The sequence below is a fragment of the Cupressus sempervirens genome, chromosome 3 (assembly GCF_028749045.1).
Source record: "Cupressus sempervirens isolate cs-2001-9-10 chromosome 3, ASM2874904v1, whole genome shotgun sequence".
Taxonomy (NCBI): Eukaryota; Viridiplantae; Streptophyta; class Pinopsida; order Cupressales; family Cupressaceae; genus Cupressus; species Cupressus sempervirens.
Genome location: NC_143120.1, coordinates 872550655 through 872564272, shown reverse-complemented (window position 1 = coordinate 872564272; position 13618 = coordinate 872550655).

Genomic DNA, 13618 nt, shown 5'->3' with positions numbered 1-13618 from the left:
CAACAATACTAGTAGATTATTAACCCTAAAGCAAGATCTACTATATATAAAGATGAAATATGGAGAATTTATAACTTCATACTTTCTAAGGATTTTTGAACTAAAAGATCAACTTGCAACTTTGGAAAATTGAGTTGATGACAAAGAACTCAGCATCATAGCTCTGAGAGGTCTTCCTCTATCATGGGAAACATTTATTCAAGGTTTAAGCTCTCGACCTGAACTCCCTAAATTTGATTTATCAAAGAATGAATGCACACAAGAAGAATCTAGATTAGTCTCAAGAGAACTAAGTACAAATCAAGAGGGAGAAATTCAAGCACTTCATGTGAAATCAAACAAGAAAAGAAAATTCAAACACAACAAAAGGGAATCTAACAAATCATATAAGAGACATGATTGGTCCAAAGTTAGATGTTTTAAATGTGATAAAATTGGACACTCCCATAGCTTCTTCCCCAAAAAGAAGAAAATTCAAGCAACCTTAGTAGAAATCAAAGGAGAGGGTGTATAGAAAGAAGAATGAGAAAACTATGTTTTTTCACTTATCCCTTTCGAGTGAATTAAATTCTAACCACAACACTTGGATCATAGGCAGTGGAGCATCTTGGTACATCACCGGTTTTAAAGACAAATTTGAAACCTTTGTTAGGATTAAACTACAGGTAGAAATAACAATTACATGCAAAGATAACCAATAACAGAAAATAATAGATCACACAGAAAAGAACACAAAACACCAAGATTTAATGTGGTTCACCCAATCCCTAGGCTACATCCACCAAACAACAAGTCCAATATTATTATGATCTAGTGATTACAACCTGATTACAATCTGTAATCCCTTATAGCTTAATAACGCCACAAGAACCAATTTCGCATCACCACTATGAAACAATCCCTAACCCTAAGCCCTTTTATACAAGTAATTTTATACCACTTTAGGGTTACAACATGTCAGCCATATGTCAACCATATGTTAGCCACGACCCAAAAAAATTTTTTGAAGCACTGACCCAAACCCCAAAGAATTTATGAAGTATGTCTAGTACTTCCCTGATCAATCGCCACAAACTAACAACCTTCTTTGAACAAGCCTCAGAAGAATTTACCATTGGAGATAACTCTACTCATCCTATTAAAGGAATTGGTTCTTGTTCAATTCACCTAAATTCAAGAATTACACTACAACTCAAAAATGTTTTATATGTACCAGGAATAAAGAGAAACCTAGTCTCTATTTTTGGTCTTGTTGATCAAGGTTTCAGAATCACATTTCAAGAGGACAAAGTTCTGTCTTGGCCTAAGAACTCTAATATCAAGAAAGCCATTTCCATCAGATTTAGAGATGGTAGTCTTTATAAACTTTGTAATAATCAAAACTTAGCTCTTAGTCATGAAACTTTAAATTCCACTAAAATTTGGCATAGGAGGCTAGGTCATCTTCACTATCATGCATTGTCATCCATAGGAAAAATTGTAAAAGGTTTATCTAGTCTCAAAACTAATCATTTAAGTATTTTCAAAGGACGTGCTTTAGATAAAAATACTAAACAACCATTTCCTAAAAGTGTTCACAAATCTAAATCCATTCTTGAATTGATCCACACTGATCTTTGTTGTCCTGTATCTGTACCTTCTCTTAATGGGTGCTTCTTCTATGTAATTTTTATTGATGATTACTCTAGAAGAACTTGGATCTATTTTTTGAAATAGAAAGAATCAACTAAATTTTTATCAAAATTAAAAGATTTCAAAGCCTTGGTTGAAAATTAGTCAAGACAGAAAATTAAAACACTAAAGTCAGACAATGGAGGTGAATACATGTTTTTTTGGGCTGAAGCATCTAACACTATAGTTTACATTCAAAACAGATGTCCACACTCAGTATTAGAAAACACCAGTCCAAAAGAAGTATTCATAGGCATTAAAACTAATCTAAGCCATCTAAGAATATTTGGATGTCCAGTTTATATCCACATTCCTAAAGAGAAAAGAAAAAAACTAGAACCTTCTGGGAAGAAGGGGATATTTATTGGATATAGTGAAACAACGAAAGGATTTAGGGTCTTCATTCTAGGTCAAAGAATAATTGAGATTAGTAGAGATGTGAAATTTGAAGAAGATATTGCCTTTAATATTTCTAGAAATAGTAATGAATCTATTACTAAATCTATTCCTGAAGTAGAGGAAAGTCAACAAACAAAAATTGAGAGGGAGAATGATATTGAACCATCTTCTTCCACTATGTCCAATCATGAAGATTTTGAAAATGTCAATAATAAAAAGAGACCACTTTGGGCTAGGAAAATGATAGAATAAAATCAGGTTAAACCTAATGAAGTGATTCGAGAGAGCAAAAGAACTAGAAATCAAACATGTTATGTTGCATTATTAACTGAACTTATAAAAATTGAACCTTCTAACGTTAAGGAAGCACTTTCAAATCAGTCTTGGAAAGAAGCAATTATTGAAGAATATAACTCTATACTAAAAAATGATGTATGGTGTTGTACCAAGACCTAAAAACAAATCAGTTGTTTCTTCCAAATGGCTTTTTAAAATTAAGCATGCATCTGATGGCATCATTGAAAAGTACAAAGCCATATTTGTAGCATGAGGTTTTTCACAAAAATAAGGCATTGATTATGAAAAAGCATCTACTCCAGTTGCTAGATATACTTTAGTCAAAACCATCTTGGCTATTGTAGCATCCAAGGGATGGAAGGTTCATCAAATGGATGTCAAAACAACATTCCTTAATGGCAAGATTGAAGAAGAAGTCTATATCGAGCAACTAGAAGGATTCAGTCTCATGACAAAAAGTCTCATGTTTGCAAATTAAAGAAAACACTTTATGGTCTCAAACAGGCTCCCAGAGTGTGGTATGAAAGGATAGACAACTATCTAATGAAGTTGATCCCAACTTATACTTAAAAATAGATGGTGATGATATGATTATTCTTGTGTTATATGTTGATGATTTTTTGATAACAAGTGAGGAACATTTAATAAAGAAATGTAAACAAGAACTCACAACAGAGTTTGAAATGAAAGACTTAAGCCTACTTCACTACTTTCTTATATTAGAAGTCTAGGTACTAGATAACTATAGCCATATGAATCAAGGAAAATATATAGTTGACATTTTAACAAAATTTGGAATGATGGAATGTAAACCAGTGGCTACTCCTATGGAAGTAAACCTACACAAGTTGAAGGATGATATGATCAAATCAGAACATACAATTTCTACTTACTATAGGCAGATTATTGGATCTTTAATATATTTGGTGAATACTTGTCCTGACATATGCTATGCTACTAACACCTTGAGTCAGTTTATGTGTGCACCAAAGAAGATACATCTACATGTAGCTAAATATATTTGGAGATATCTAAAGGGTACTATTGGAATGTGAATCAACTATGATAAAGTCAACATCGAACTTCATGGATATTTAGATTTTGATTGGGTAGGCAGTCCCATTGAACATAAGAGTACTTCTGGATATTGCTTCAGTCTAGGATCTGATATGGTTTCTTGGTCCAGTAGAAAACAGACTTTAGTTGCATTAAGTTCCATAGAAGTAGAATACATTGCATCATCTTTGGGTGCTAGAGAAGCGGTATGGCTACAAAAGTTGTTAGCATATTTGTTCAAAAGACCTTTGAATCCCACTATGATTCATTTTGATAATCAAAGTTGCATCAAGCTTTCAACCAATCCAGTTTTCCACAATCACTCCAAACATATTGAAATTCCTTACCACTACATTTGAGATATGGTGAATCGACGAATCATTCAACTGGAGTACATTTGTACTAATAAGCAAACAATTGATATCTTTACCAAGCCTCTTGCTAAAGTGAAGTTGAAATACTTCAAATAAAAACTTGGTATGATTAATTTGTAATATTGAATATTACTTTTTAAAAAAAAAAATTCATGTGAGTTTATGCTTCTATTGGTTGTTTAGTTGCATCAGATTTGTAATGAAAGGTGATGAACTTTCATGTACATATTTATTCAAAAGGTAATTGTTTGCAAGGTGACGATCTTGTAAATGATAGGCTTGTTATCATGGACATCTCTAGACATTACTTCAGGCAATTAGAGATCATAGATAATGAACTCATGTTATTATCATGGATAGCTCTAGACATTGCTTTAGGCAATTAAAGATCATGAGTAACGAATTTTCATGTTATTACTATGGACATCTCTAGGATTGCCTCGAGAAATTAGAGATCATAGATAACATTTTTCATTATTACTCTAGATATTGTTTCGAACCATTATAGATTATGATGTATGACAATGTTCATAGCTTGGTGATTTTTATTATCTGACTAGTCACTGTTTTTCATGTTAATATCAGATAAAGTAATTAGATATTCTATTTTGAAATCTAAGGTATATTACTTCTCCCTTGCTAAGAGGGAGTGCTGATGTATAGCATCTATAGAAGTAATCTGTCATGAGCAAACTTGTATCATATCTGATAATCATTACTGTAGTTCTATCACACACACACATGCATATTTATATGTGAGTTGTTAATGATTACTATGAACTTGTGATTGATATCATTGTCGATATATTAGATAATCAGAGACTACCTTGTATTAACATTGTAATGTCATTACCGACTGACTACATTAAGCAATATTAATTTACTGTTGACTAATCCTTAATTATGCCTCCATAAAGGTGCTATTGCACATGTATATATACCAAATTTAGATCGATGGGAAATACATCAATCTACAACATCTTGGACCCAATGATCTGCATTACTAATAACCTTCAATACTTTTCTTTGTGATCTAAATCTGTAGGGTCATTGTCACATACAATATACTTCTCACATTATTAGTAATATTCAAAGAAGTAGATTCTACATACAAATTCAAAGATCATTAGTATTTGAAGGGAAACTCTGCACTATATTGATACAAGTAAGAGTTAATATTGCTTCCATATTTATTGTAACAATTTTATCTATTAGAGATCCATAAAATTTAACATTTAGATCATTCACTTGGAATGTCACCTAGTTAAAGGATTTACAAATGACTGTTAGGCCAACCTTATTCCAAAGGATTTACCCCAGACTGATACAATGATTAGAAGGTAACAATAAGGCTTGATCTAATAACAACTTACAACTTCATTTGTAGATTACAAATCTTCATTTCATTCCTCCATTATACTTGGCTTTCACACTCTTTAGCTTGGATAGCTTGTTCACCCTTCAAGCATCCATACCCTTAAGCCTTCTTGCTTTACTTGTCAATGCAGTCTCTTCTCTTAGGTCACTAAATGAAGAAAATACCCTAGACTCCTTGTCTTCCTTAGGTTCTCACACATGAAAACCCTTTCTTCTAACCAACCATCTATATAAATAGAGAATTAAGAGATTTTATTGTTCATTCTCCATTGTCCATTTTAGGGTTAGGTTGGATTAGGTAGGATTCAATGAATCTACCCCTCATTCCATTACTTTCCCTTCTAGAAACTTCTCCTTTCAATCCTCTTCGAATTTTCCTCAAAACAGTTCGTCTTGAATTCTGTGTCACAAGCTCATCAAGCTTATCTTCCACATAGTTCACACAATCCAAGAAATCAAACTTGTCAGCTCTCAGATTAATCGAATTCATGATCTTTCTCATAATGTTGACACTAGACATTAGTTGGCTTCTGAAGCTCAGTACAAATTGTGTTTCTCAACATCCACTATCAAAACACTTAGCATGAACTAAAGTTTACTGATTCTCGACATCAACTAAACTTTACTCGGCTTACATTGTTTCACTTGGCTTACATTGAAATTGACTTTTCTTGGCTCCAACTAATTTTCTACTTGGTTTACACTATCTTTTCTCGACACCTACTAGAATGTTAATCTTGGTAGAGAAATTTCATTTAACTTGTTCTTTTGTACTTAATCAATGTAACCATCCTTTACAACCTTAAGTAGATTATCAATGCACTATAATATCACTATCTTAACTGATCCTTGTACTCTTTTTCATATCATAACTCAACCTTTCCTCTAGGTGTTATTGTTACCTCATTTGATCAAATCCTCTTCATCAATCAAAAAAATGATAGTACTTAAATCATATAAGCAATTGTCTTACCAACAATTAGCGGGTTTGACATCAGTGACAAAATAATGATTAAAATACATACTCATATTTGTGTCAATCTATTTTCAATGATTTTCACTTCGACCTAACCTAGTTGACGATGTACTCGCATGGGAAAGAGGTCTTAGAGAATATTTTTCCACTTTTATTTGAATGAAAAATATTTGGTTGATAAATACACCAAATATATTATAATGCTCTTTGAGAGAAACACAACTTAGAAATGTTGATATACACATGAACACACCCAAGATGTTTAAGTATGGTTAGAAATATATAAATCGATGGTGCATTGTGGTGATCAATGTACTTGTCAAAAATAATAGAAAAAATGTCACAAATGCATGAATAGATTTGATTCATATCAACAATATTATGCAAGCATACATGAATTGAAAAATGCAATCAATGCTATCAACCTAAATTTGTGCCAATCATGCTTTAGACTATCATTTGTGAATCAAAACTTGGAAGGAAAAGTTAATGATAAACCACAAAATTTGTCAAGGTCAATTTTCTAGCATTGGATGACCCAATAATCTACATAACAAATGAATTATGATTCTCTTCCCTAACTTGTCCTTCCTTTTCCTTATCTGATTCATCATCAGGTTGTGCCAAAGAAGCTTCAAACAAAGCTCTTGGAAACTTTGAAAATCTCCACTCCTTTTCTATGGGATTCAGGTGTGGGGACCAATCTTCAAAAGAGTTTCTAGTCTGCTATACTCCAACTTGTTTGTCATTGTCATCTTCCTTCTCCTCTAATTCATTTGAAATTTTTTCCTCTCTCTTTACAAATATATCAGTTCCTATACTAACATTTATGTTCTCTTTCTACTTGCTTGTCACAAGAGTAGACTCCTTTGCCAATCCTTCTTCAAGCTTCATGGAACCTCTTTTTTGGTGGGATAGTTTGTAACATTATTTTCATATGATAGTTTGAATGAGTTTATAGAATTGGTCAACTTTGAAGCCATCCATTATTTTTCTTCATAATAATGCTAAGGAAACAAATCATCAATGTCCTCATTGATCTATAACATTCCACCTTTTATTTCATATTCGTCCTCACCCTCCTCTAATTCATTTGTTGTCCTCCAAATGTTCTCCTTTTTCTTTGCAAATTTGTCTTCTTTATCCTTGCAAATTCATCCTTTTCCTTAAGAGATTTACCCTCTTCCTCATCTTTAATATATAAACCTCCCTTAACCTTCTTCAATTCAATCATCTCACTTTTGTTGGAAAATTTTCCATCACCCTTTGTAGTTCTCCCCATCCTCTTCTCTTGCTTTATTTGTGGATCTATTTTGAGCTTTCTCAGAACAAAACTCCCCTCTTCCTTGGCAAAGTTATCATTTTCCTTTACAAATCATTGGTTTATCTTCTTATGTGTAGCCATAGACCATTATAAACCTTCTTAGAAACATTTTTTTCACTTGCATTAGAAAATTGACCCATTCCGTTAAAATTTTTATCTTGTTCCTCAGCAAGTTCAACCCCGGTCTCCTCTTACTCTATCCATGGACCTCCTTCAACCTTCATTGAAACAATTTATTTTTCTCCTTTGTGAATTTCTTTATTAGAAACTCCTTAGCATTCTTGAGCTTTTCTTTAGTGACATGGAACCCCTGACCTCCTTCAACCTTTTTCAAACTGCCTCTTGAAAAACTCCCTAAAGAATTATTTTCATGTCCATTCTGTTTGATTCCAAAGATAGCTTCATCAACCTTATCTCTATAGGAAACATTCCAAATAGGGTCAACGATTGATGCAATTCCCTCTTCCTCACTATGAATCAAACTTCTAACTAAGCTGTATGCATTGTAGTCATCATCATTTCGAGGACTAGTGATGGATGAATTGAAAAGCCCACAAATGAAGTGTTGTTTCTTGCCTCTGCTAACAGTGTTAAGGGTTATACCAATCACAAACAATAGTAAGTAATTTTCAACACACTTTGAAAATGTCTATGATTGAATGGCATTTTCAAACAACAAACATTGACATTTAAGTGAGTGTTCTTTTATAGTGATGAGTAATGCTTGCTATCCTATTTGTGGCATGTATTTATTTAGCAACTTCTTCTAGAAATAAATAGGTTACAATTGACTAGATATTTAGTGATTTCTAAAATGGAAGATAAACAATAGGGTTTTAGATGGGTTTAAAAATGTTTTCAAGACTGCAAACCTTTTGGCATATTAAACACCTTTTTTAAATAATAGGTGTTATGTTTCCTCATAGATTGAAGAGCCTAATACTACATGTTGTGAATGAAATAACTAGCACTTATATGAATTAGTATAAGTTTTTAGCCGATTTAAATTATAAATTATTTTATTTGATCAAAAAGTCACATTGAATATAGTCTTTAATATGATGCAAACTTATTAGAATGAAGTAGACAAATATTTTATTTTTTCATATATTTATAACTAAAAAAATTAGTTTGAACTCATGAAAATAATATAAGAGTTCCACATCATCCTCATGCGTTTCCTTAAGACATATTTTTAAATCTTGTTTCCTCATTTTTTCATAGGCTCAAATATGAGTGGCTTCACATTTTTGAGAATCTTTCAAAGGGGACTGTTGGTTAGAGACATAATCAACCTAATCTTGGTCTTCACTATGGACAAAGTTGAGAATTTTAACCCCCACCTTTGAGTGTTGTCAAAATCAACCATTGATTGCTTAAGAGTCACCCCCTAATATTTGTATATGATGATTGCTCATGCCATTATGATTGGCATTTATCTTCTGGTGCCAAAGGATATTGGTATTATTGGTACCATTTTTAAGGCTTCATCATTCCATGGTTGTGCCATGTAATTATCTATTTGTGTTACAATATATAGTGGTACATATAGTAGCTTTGATCCAATATTGTAAACAATGTCTATTACCTAACTCTTGCTCTATTTACAAGACCTACTTGTGTCCAGATGTTTGTTTTAAGCATGATCTTTTGAATTTGAAAAATTAATACTTGACCGTCAAGTTGTTTCCCATGTATAATCATTTTTGTACCTCTACTATACAAGTGTAATGGTTTTGAACTGATAGAAGGTATACCTTGTTCTTTGTATTTTACATCATCTTCTTCTTCTCCTTATTCTTTTGTCTCTCCTTCCTATTTCATTCTTGGTCTTCTCCTCCTTTATCGCTTCCTCCCCATCTTCTCCTCCACCTCTTCTATTATCTCCTTTTTATTTTTGGTTATGTTTCTTTTGCTTCTTCTCCTCCTCCTCATGTAGCTCTATGTCCTCCTCATTCTTGTCCTTATTCACTTCTCTTTCTCCTTCTACTCCTACTCCTCCTTTTGTTTTCTCTTTCCTTCTCCTCATTCTATTCTCCTTCTCCTTCTTATCCTCCTCCTCCTCCTCTTCCTCCTTCTCCTCCTCTTGCATCTTCTCCTTCTCTTTGTCCTTCTTCTCCTTTTTTTTCTCTCCCTTTTTCTCTTTCTCCTACTTCTTCTCCTTCTTCTCCTCCTCCTCCAATTTTTCCCTTTCTTCTTCTTCTTCTTCTTCTGTATTTATTTCTATTTCTCCTCCTATGCCTCCTTATGTTCTTCTTCTTTTCTTCCTCCACCTCCTCCCACTTCTCCTTCTCCTTAGGCATCTTGTTCATTCTTTGATCTAATTTTGACTTCTTTACCAACATAGAGTGTTGTAGAAAATGTTATAATTTATGGTGTGGCTCATTTTGAAACACATTAATTGCTGACATATGGAACAACTCTCCACAAATTTCTCCTAAGCTAGTGGGGCTATTTCTAGTCGTACTCAATTTTCACTTGCTCAAATTGAGAGGGCTAAAAAATAGGAGCTCCTATTTTGTAGGATAACATTCTAAATAAACCTTTAGCCCCCTCAAAAAATTTATCATGGGACTTTCCACTCTCAAGAATAGAGCCCAAGTCCCCTCTATGGGACACCTAATTTACAATCTTGTCCAAGAAAATATGAACCATACATTTTAAGGTCGCATAGTTAAGAATTAAAAAATGGTGGGGTTAAAATTTTCCTTAGCAATTGAGGAAAATTCTTTGCTTAGCAAGAGAAAACTCCCACCAAAATGAAATTTTAGAGCAAAAATCAATTTATATAGTTCATTTTCACCACTAGGTTCCTTAATATTTGGAGCTTAAATTTTTAAGTTTATTTGCACTAGAAATTCATGTGACCACTTAGTTTAAAATATTCTTGAAAAATTCTCTATAGCATGCAATGAAAAGTTTTAGCATGCCCCTCCATGGGACCCCACCCTAAGTGGACTATAGATTTATTTCAAGATTTTTTTTCCCTTTAACCATTATTAGGGAGATGTGAGCTAGAAGATGTATTTGACACTAACTAGATTAATTTAAATCAATTAAACCCTAAACTATAAATTTCTTATTTTGCTGTAGGAGGTTTGTAAACTAAACTAGGAATTATATTTTGTGTGTAATGTTTATTTTATTTTATAATGTTCATTAGGTAAAATTTAGATCTTTTATTTTGTGTATATTTATATGTTATTTGAGGTCCTTTGCTAGCACTTTTAGCAAAAAATGTTGTTTTTGTCAGGTTCAATGAAGGTGTGGTAGCTTGAAATCAATTATGTATCCACTTACAAAAATTAGCTATATAAAAATTGAATAGAAAGCTAAGTGGGATTAACCTTGAATGAACCTTCATGATCAAGTGTAGTTGAGTTGAAGCCATACTAAGATAGGTAATCTCCCAATAAGACCCAATACTCCACCTCTATGAGTATCACCTAGATGCAATTACTGTGGTACACCATAAACTTGAAGACAAGGTAATACTCAAGAGATTCCATGAATCTAAATGGTGTAACTAGGTGTTAATAGGATGTTTATGGTCTAATGGACTAAGTGGAATGTAATAATGGCCTAATATGGAAGACCATTGACTTGAGCAACATATATAAGCCCTTATGGTCAATCTAGTCGGAGGGTCTATGGTAGAGTAAGATTTGATGCTTTTAGAGGTTTTGAGTCTTTTGAAGTCACAATTCACCTATTTGATGTGTTTAGAAATGATTTAGATGCAATATACCAAAAGTTGCAAAAATTGACAATTTTTTTTTTGTGAAACATTATATTTATATTAATAATAACTGGTTCAAAATAGCTCCTAGAGGAAAGAACAATTTTTTTTTGACAAAATATTACTTGACAACATTTTTTCAATAAATGCAAATTTTAAAAATGTGACCAACTACCTATCTCCAATGGCTACAAAATTCAAATTTTGGTTGAAGTAGTTGGTACACATCTACATAAAATCCTTTGGATGAAGTCCCAACAGAGATGTATGTTTTGGATCAATTTAGAGTTGAAAGCAATAAATATTTTTCTAGTTTTTCTGCTAACTTTCACTTTCCATGCATGGCCATTGAATTAAGTTGATTTTTTTGGTCCAAACTTGAGATGATTGAACAGGGGCGTGATTTAGATCATAATACATTTGTTTGCATCAATTTTGGTGGAATTTAAAGAGTTTTAGAAACAAATTTCTCAAAATGGGTTCAAAACCCTCTCCTTAATTAGGGTTTTGACTTAAAATGTCTCAATCTTGAATTTTCACCATAAGATGTGCATGATGATTGGGAAAAAGAAGGTAGAGATAATGTACCACTTGAACAATTAAACAATAAACACTTAACTATTCTTCTTATCTTGTTGTTTCCCAGTATCTACTATAAAACTATCATAAACTTTAACTTGCATTGAATAATGAAAATATTATAAAATATAAACATCCATAAAATATTCATCACAGTTTTGACACTAGGATATAATGTGGAAACCCAATTTGGGAAAAACCACCAGCAACATGTCACTCTTTTTCACTCTTTCAAAGTGAGCTCTGTTAGGAGCCAACCATGTTAAAGGTTACAAAATACATTGCTAAATGTAACCTAGTTAGAGGATTTCATCACCCTATTAGGAGTGACCTTGTAAGAGGACTTTGATTATTCCATTTACAATGTCACCCAGTTAAAGGATTTACATAGACTATTAGGTCTTTAAATGACTGTTAGGTCAACCTTTGTTAAAAGGATTTCAATGCACACTATTTACAATGATAAGAAAGAAAACAATAGGGTTTGATCTATTTGATTACAAATCACTTTTGTAGGTTCAGATCTCTATTCAGTCCTTATTTTGGTTTACTGATAAGCCTTCCATTTGACATCTCTGATCTTGATCTACTTGAACACCCTTTAAGAAATTAGTCCAGTCTTCTCATCAACCCTTAAGCCTTTTGTTGTAATTCACTTATCATTAACAAAATCACATCTACAATCTTTCTCCTTTAATTTTGCATTCACTCACTTGTGTGTTTCTGATCAACCTTACTCTATATGTATCTCTTCACATACAAGCTTGCACATACACAAACATGACAACAATTGTTTGACTCTATATCTCTTTAAATAGGCAATTCATGCTTTACCATTTTCTACATCCACCATAGATCTTAGGGTTTATGATCGGATTCAACTCAATTCAATGTATCTATCCATCTTCTTGATCATCCTCTAGAAACTTCTCTAGAATCTGTCTATTAGATCTTTGCCTAATCTTCTCCTTGAATTTAATGATACAACTCATCAATCTAATCTTCAAAAAATTTTAATCTCCCAAGGAATCAATTGCTTTGGCTTGATCTTACAATTTCTTTGAATTTATTCTCTTACTATCACTCAACAATCTCTAAATTATGATACTCAATCAACACTAAAATACTCAGTCATTGTAAAGATTTCTAGCTTGACATCAACTAACTTGCTTAGTCGATGCTAGTGCTCGGTCAACACTAGATTTTCTTGACACTAATAGTAGCTCAGTTGACACTAGAATTACTCGACACTCCTTAGTATTTTACTCTTTTTCTCAGCTTGTCTTAGTATTCTTGACATAAATAATTACTTTGCTTTATCAAAGTCTATCTAATCAAATGTCCATTATACTCACTTTTCATAACTTCAAAATTTCCTCTAGGTGCTATAGTTATGAGCAACTTCTCAAATCTTCTTCATCATCAAATAGATATGAAATTTAGATTAGGTAGCAATATGTTTCATCCTTAGATTTGACATCAATGACAAAACAATAATTGTTCCAATTGTAAGTTTCCAATAGATAGTTCATGAGTAACACAAGCTAAGTTGGATCTTTATGATTAAGGTAAGAACATTAGGGCTTCCTGATGAGTGTGTTAGTTCTTTACTTAACCCAGGTTTTGGATGCATGCGCATCTTTGGTCATTAAAATATTTTGCATCAACCAAAAATATTGCTTATTTTGTGTACTAGTCTATTGTTCATGAAGCAGTTGTTGCTACTATTGTTTTTAGATTGTGTGTAGTCACTATCCTATTAAGGACCTATTTTGGATCCTTCCTCCAAGAGAACTGTTACCTCTAGTTTTACCGCCAAGGATTTA